Source organism: Juglans regia, chromosome 14, assembly GCF_001411555.2.
Source record: "Juglans regia cultivar Chandler chromosome 14, Walnut 2.0, whole genome shotgun sequence".
NCBI lineage: Eukaryota > Viridiplantae > Streptophyta > Magnoliopsida > Fagales > Juglandaceae > Juglans > Juglans regia.
The window spans coordinates 19835819-19843090 of record NC_049914.1 but is presented as its reverse complement, the minus strand read 5'-3'; positions in this window follow the sequence as shown (position 1 = coordinate 19843090).

The window sequence follows — 7272 nt, the reverse complement described above, 5'->3', positions numbered from 1 at the left end:
GTTTAGGCATGGATCGATTGGTTCCAACACGAATTCAAACGGTTCCAACATAAATTCGACTTCTTTCAACCACTATAATATGCTTCGCCAGTACTCCACTGGGTGCTTTTGCAATTATAAGGGTGGTGCGCGCTAATTGCCACTTATGGGTGAGTGAGTACATCGAATTTAAATGCGTTTCATAAATTTTGTTATAATCTTATAATATGATCAAATGAGTACAAAATATTGAGGTGCCAAGTTCTAATTCATGAAGGGTGTAAACAGGGCATCACACCGCATTCTATTTTAAGATTTCCCGGCCCCTTGATATAATGGTAGCAGGTTGCATGATCGTTACTGTAGTTCCCCAGCCTTGAAATACGACGACTTTAGTTAAAAAGAATTGTCAAACGACTACTTAACCATTACGCTTTATTTATTTGCACCAGAGTAAAAGCCAAACCAACCAGAGTGGCACTAGAGCCACCGGCTGGGAGCTCGTTAATGGTTTTGTGATTTTTTTATTTTATTTTGTATTTTCTTTTATGTATTTTTTTAATACATTTAAATATTTTTTAAAAAATAAAAAAATTTATAATATTATTAAAAAATACTTATTTAATCATTAAGTACAAAAAAAAAACAGCAATAAAAATTATTAGTAAAACTCATTGGCAAGAACAAACATGATTTCTTGGTAGGTTCAATTACGTCAATTAAATCATTTCTTTGTCCGTACGAGTGACATGACAGTGATGATCAGAATCAAATCATAATATAAAAAATAAAAATAATTTAAACACAATAATTTTTATAACACTTTCCATAATTATGTTTTAAATAATGAGTATTTTTATAAAACATCTTATAAAAAGTAATATCATTTTATAAAATATTCTCATTTTATAATATTTTTATATAATATGCTGTGTATATCATTACTCAAAGATCGAACAAGTGATAGTGAAATATACATATGGATGATTAATTACTAAGCTTCGTTTGGAATCACAATTCCTCTCAACTCATCATTACAATTTTTTCAAATTTCAACACAAAATATAATAAACAATTCAACTTTTTCAAATTTCAAAATAATAATAATAATAATAAATAATATTCTAACAATATTTTATTATCTCAACTCAACTCACTTCAACATACAAACTCAACCTAAGATATGAATATTTGAGAACTATAAATTTTGTAGCGTTAAAATTCTGAGTGGACGTTATAATATATAAAAAAAAGTTCAAATAAAAATACTGAGTGAACATAAATTAATAGAATATTAAGACTAGTAGTACGGCATATCAAGCAAATATAATTGTTTTCCAGGTCAATGGGCATTCATTGGTAAAATATTGAACTTTAATTGTTGAAATATTTGGACAATAACTACTTCATGAGGGCCGTAAGAAATTATTAATGGTCATGACCTCAAACATGATTTTAAGTCGGACGCTGCATGTGCACATAATCCCTGTTTCACGAGATTTCAAAAAGCTATGTTTGAAATAAAGTATGAAATCGATTTGTTTATTCCTGTTAGATGGAGGGGACGCCCACGTGGGGCTGACCCCCTCCTGAAGTTGCTATGTGTTACTTGTAACACATGTAACGGATGTGTTATTGCCTTTTAAATATCAAAATTGAAGGCTGGCCTTTAAGGCCAGCCGTGTATAGGAGGACTACCTCCTCAATTATGTTTTGACACTATCTGTGATAGGTCCCTTGATAATGCCAAATATGATACTCAAGAATTGTCCTCTTCAGGTGAGAATGAACCACCTTTACTGGGATAATTTTTCTGCTGCCTTCATTGATAACTTTCGGCTGCTTAAATAGCAGACCAAGCTTACACACTGAAACAGAACACTAAAACAGATCTTGCGGAAACAGAGGAACAACCTAAGCCACTACCAGTAGCCGACGCCTAATAAAAGGGAAATGACTCACGTATTTAACTGAATAAAATGCACCAGCAATTAATCATAAAACAGAAGATAAAACAGAAGATAACATAGAGCCGAAATATCTCAAACTGCTATGACCCAGTCCATGCACGTATGCACGTCGTTTCTACGCATTACGTCCCGCGTCGCACGCTACGTCTCGCGCATTACGTCCCGCGCACTTCGTCCCGCGCATTACGTCCCGCGCTACGCGCACTACTTCCGCTTGCGTCGATTTTGTTCGTCTAACCTCCTCCCAAATATTTGGGATTTGGTTTGAGTCCTCTAGCTGAACGCCGTGGTGTATCAATACTTCCCCCACTGGGTGGACGCTTGTCCGCAAGGTCCACATTCGGAAATTGCTCCATCAAGGATTGAGCCCTCTCCCACGTGGCTTCTTCAGCTGGCAAGTTTTTCCATTGAACCAAGTGTTCTTCTTCAAACTTGTTGCCTTGTTTGACCCAGCGGGTATCCAGGATGCGTTGCGGCTCAAGTATGATCGTTCCTTCATCATCTATAGGCGGTAACTCTGTAGAAGGGGTGTATGTTCGCCTAGAAATTTCTTTAAGAGGGAAATGTGAAAAACTGGATGAATGCGGGCCTCGGTTGGCAACTGCAGCTTGTAAGCAACGGCCCCTATTTTTTGTAGCACCCGATACGGCCCATAAAACTTACTGGCAAGCTTTTGGTGGGCACGTTTAAAAACTGTCTGTTGTCGATAGGGATGCAGCTTCAAGAATACCATGTCACCGACTTCAAAAGTGACATCCCTCCTCTTAAGATCAGCGGTTTGTTTCATACGATTGATGGAGGTTTGTAGATGAGTTTTGAGTTGCTTTAATAACTCATCTCTATTTTTCAGCTGCTCATCAATTTTGTGGACGGAAGAGTGACCAGTAGGATAAAGTGGAATGGTGGGAGGTGGTCGTCCGTATAAAGCTTGAAACGGCGTCATCCCGGTTGAGGCATGATACGTTGTTTTATACCATAACTCAGCCCAAGGTAGATAGGCACTCCATTTGCGCGGCCATTGATGCACAAAGCACCTAAGATATTGCTCTACACAGCGGTTAACGACTTCCGTTTGTCCGTCGGTTTGCGGATGATAAGTGGAGCTAAGCTGTAATTTTGTGCCTGACATGTGAAAAAATTCCTGCCAAAACCTGCTAATGAAAACTGGGTCACAATCACTAATGATCGATTTTGGCAAGCCATGCAGCTTGATAACTCCTTCCACAAATTTTTCAGCCACACCTTTAGCCGTAAATGGATGAGCTAAAGGTAGGAAGTGTGCAGCTTTGCTTAACCTGTCCACTACCACCAGTATAGTATCTTTGCCGTTGGACTTGGGTAATCCTTCAATGAAGTCAAGAGTGATATCATCCCAAACTTGGCAAGGAATGGGCAACGGTTGGAGAAGTCCCGCAGGTGAGAGTGTCTCGGTTTTCATCCTCTGGCATACTTCACAGTGCTTAACATATTCGGTTACAGCTTGATACATTTTCGGCCAGTAAAATTGATTTGCCAAGCGTTTGAAAGTCCGCAATACGCCTGAATGCCCTCCGATCTTTGTGTCATGAGCCTCGTGTAGCAACTGCTTCCGTAATTCTCCTTGGGAAGGAATGAGTACCCTGTTTTTGAAGAAAAGTAACCCCTGGCGTTATGTATAGGGCCCTTCGTTTTGATTCTGGGTCACTTGCGTGATTGCCTGGATGTATGGGTCTCCTTTGTACGCCTTCCGAATTTCATCCCATATAGTTACGGTGGGTAAATGGATGTGGTTGAGGACTGGACTGTTGGGCTTGCGTGAAAGGGCGTCCGCAGCAGAATTTTCACGACCTGGTCGATAGGTGATTTCATACTCGTAGCCTAGCAATTTGGCTACCCATTTTTGCTGCTCTGGTGTTGCCAAACGTTGTTCCAGAAAATACTTTAAGCTGCGTTGGTCGGTTTGGATGAAGAATTTCCTCCCCAATAAATATGGTCGCCATGTGCGTATCGCCTCCACAATAGCAAGCATTTCTTTGGCGTAGGTGGACCATGATTTTTTTGTAACTCCCAGTGCACGGCTCATGAAGGCAATGGGTTTGCCTTGTTGCGTTAAGACTGCGCCTATTCCTTCCCCGGCCGCGTCCGTTTCTATAGTGAAGGGCTCATTAAAATTTGGCATGGCCAAAACAGGGGTGGTAGTCATCGCACGTTTAAGATTGACGAAGGCTCCTTCGGCTTCCTCGCTCCATACATACTGCCCTTTCTTGAGGAGGTTGGTGAGGGGTCGAGCGATGATGCCATAGCTTCGAACAAATTTTCTGTAATATCCTGTCAAGCCTAAAAATCCACGCAATTCAGAAATATTAGTTGGTGTAGGCCATGCTACCATGGCAGCAATTTTCTGATTATCGACCTTCACTCCTTGAGGCGTAACAATGTATCCCAAATACTCTAGCTCCTGTTGGCCGAATACACATTTGCTGGCCTTAGCAAAAAATTGTTGTTGCCTCAAAATCTCCAAGGATTGTTTTACATGTGTCACATGCTTTTCCCAAGTAGAGCTATATATGAGAATATCATCGAAGAAGACTAAAATAAACTTTCGAAGATAAGGTCGAAATATAGAGTTCATAATGGCTTGGAACATAGAGGGTGCATTACATAGACCAAACAGCATTACTAAATATTCATAATGACCGTTGTGAGTACGAAATGTAGTTTTGAGAATGTCGGGAGGATTTACTCTTACTTGGTGATATCCGGCCCTTAGGTCGAGCTTGGTAAAGTATGAAGCGCCATGTAATTCGTCTAACATGTCGTCTACCGTCGGAATGGGAAATCGATCCTTAATGGTGGCGGTATTGAGTGCGCAGTAGTCCGTGCAAAATCGCCAACTACCATCTTTTTTCTTGACCAATAATACGGGGGACGAGAACGGACTGGTACTTGGACGAATAAGGCCGGAATTCAGCATCTCCTGCACTTGTTTTTCGATTTCCTCCTTCTGAAAATGTGCATATCGATACGGTCTTACATTGATTGGCTCGGTCCCTTCCTTGAGCGTAATGCAATGCTCAACCTCTCGCACTGGTGGCAGACTTGACGGCTCATGGAATACGTCCTCATAGTCTTTAAGGATCCTCTGCATTTCTCGTTGCTTAACATCAACTGGCGCAGCAGGTGAGGCTTTGCTCAAAGTTGGCTGAATGTATATCGCAAATAGAGCATGGCCTTGGCGGAGCTCTTTCGATATTTCAGTCGGTGTTGCCTCCTGGATTGCTCGCACGTCTACACCTTGCAATCTGCGGTCTTGGTTTTGCCAAGTAAAGTCCATGGTCAATTTCCTCCAATCACAGACCACTGATCCGAGCATTTCAAGCCATTGCACACCAAGTACAAGATCTAAACCTGTTAATGGCAGAGAAAAAAGGGTGAGATAAAACTCGGTACCCTGCAGCTCCACTCGTACCTGATCATAACGCCCTTGACATTTTAATTTTTCTCCATTGGCCACCCGGACAGAAAATTCTTCCGTGGGTATTACTGGTAATTTGAGCATGTTCGCCAAACGCTCACTGATGAAGTTGTGCGTCGAGCCACTGTCCACCAGAACCACCACTTCGTGAGGACCCATCCTCGCTGTTATGCGCATGGTTTTGGGACCCGACCAACCTGTTAAAGCATGCAACGTGATCTCGGGTTCTTGTTCAGGTTCTTGTACTTCCCCTGTTTCTCCACCTTGGTCTTCCTCCAATGTTTGATGATCGGTAATATCTTCGCATATGACATTATCCGTATGCCCCTCCAAGAGCAGTAACTGTGGTTTTTGACATTTATGCCCAGCGGTGAAGCGTTGATTGCAATTGAAACAGAGACCTTGAGTTCTTCTCTTTTGCATTTCTTCCCATGTTAAACGTCGGATTGGAGTTGCAGGATTAGCAGGGGCTATACGCATGGTTGGTGGAAAGACTGGCGGAGCTCTTGTGAGTGGTGATCGCACAAACCGTTGCTGGCGTGCAAGCTGTTCGTCCCGCATTCGTGCTAAATTAATGGCCTCCTTGAGGGATTGCGGCTTAAACATCCTTATCCCATCAGAAATCTCCGCCTTCAAGCCCCCCATGAATGTCCCTATTAAAGCTTTTTGCGTCCATCCACGTACCTTATTGCCTAGCTTCTCAAACTCCCGTTGATAGTCTCGCAATGTTCCCGTTTGCCTGATCCGTGAGAGAGCTTCATCAAAGTCTTCGCATCCCGACGGCCCGAAGCGAGCCCATAATTCCTCTTCGAATTTTTCCCAAGATATCACATTTCCTTCTTCACGTAACGTCCTACGAAGCCACTGCCACCATTGGTTGGCTTCCCCTTCAAGGTGGTACGCAGCCATGGGAACTTTTTGGTTCTCAGCCGTATTCTGATATTCAAAAAATTGTTCCACCCGATTGAACCACTCCGTTGGATCGTCTCCAGAGAAGCGTGGAAATTCTAACTTGGCAGATTTGGACGAGACGATCATCCGTCCGCCATCTGGGTTTTCGTGGTGGTGATTGCCCGGGTTAGTGAGCAATACATTGGAAAGTCGATTGAGGGTTTCCTCCATTCTCTGTAAACCCTCTTGCACAGCGCCCAATCCATACTCCAAGTGCTCAATACGCTCCTTGTTGGTTCCCATGCTTAACCTGGCTCTGAGGCCAATGATAGGTCCCTTGATAATGCCAAATATGATACTCAAGAATTGTCCTCTTCGGGTGAGGATGAACCACCTTTACTGGAATAATTTTTCTGCCCCTTCATTGATAACTTTTGGCTGCTTAAATAGCAGACCAAGCTTACACACTGAAACAGAACACTAAAACAGATCTTGCGGAAACAGAGGAACAACCTAAGCCACTACCAGTAGCCGACGCCTAATAAAAGGGAAATGACTCACGTATTTAATTGAATAAAATGCAGCAGCAATTAATCATAAAACAGAAGATAACATAGAGCCGAAATATCTCTAACGGCTATGACCCAGTCCATGCATGTATGCACGTCGTTTCTGCGCATTACGTCCCGCGTCGAACGCTACGTCTCGCGCATTAAAGTCCTGCACACTTCGTCCCGCTACGTCCAGCGCATTACGTCCTGCGCTACGCGCACTACTTCCGCTTGCGTCGATTTTGTTCGTCTAACCTCCTCCCAAATATTTGGGATTTGGTTTGAGTCCTCTAGCTGAACGCCGTGGTGTATCAATCTGATATACAAAAAAGTTCTCTCTTGATAAAATATTTAGGCTGTAGATTTGTTAAGTATTACTCTAATTTCATACTACATAGTACACTTCGCCACTAAGAGGAAACGCTTG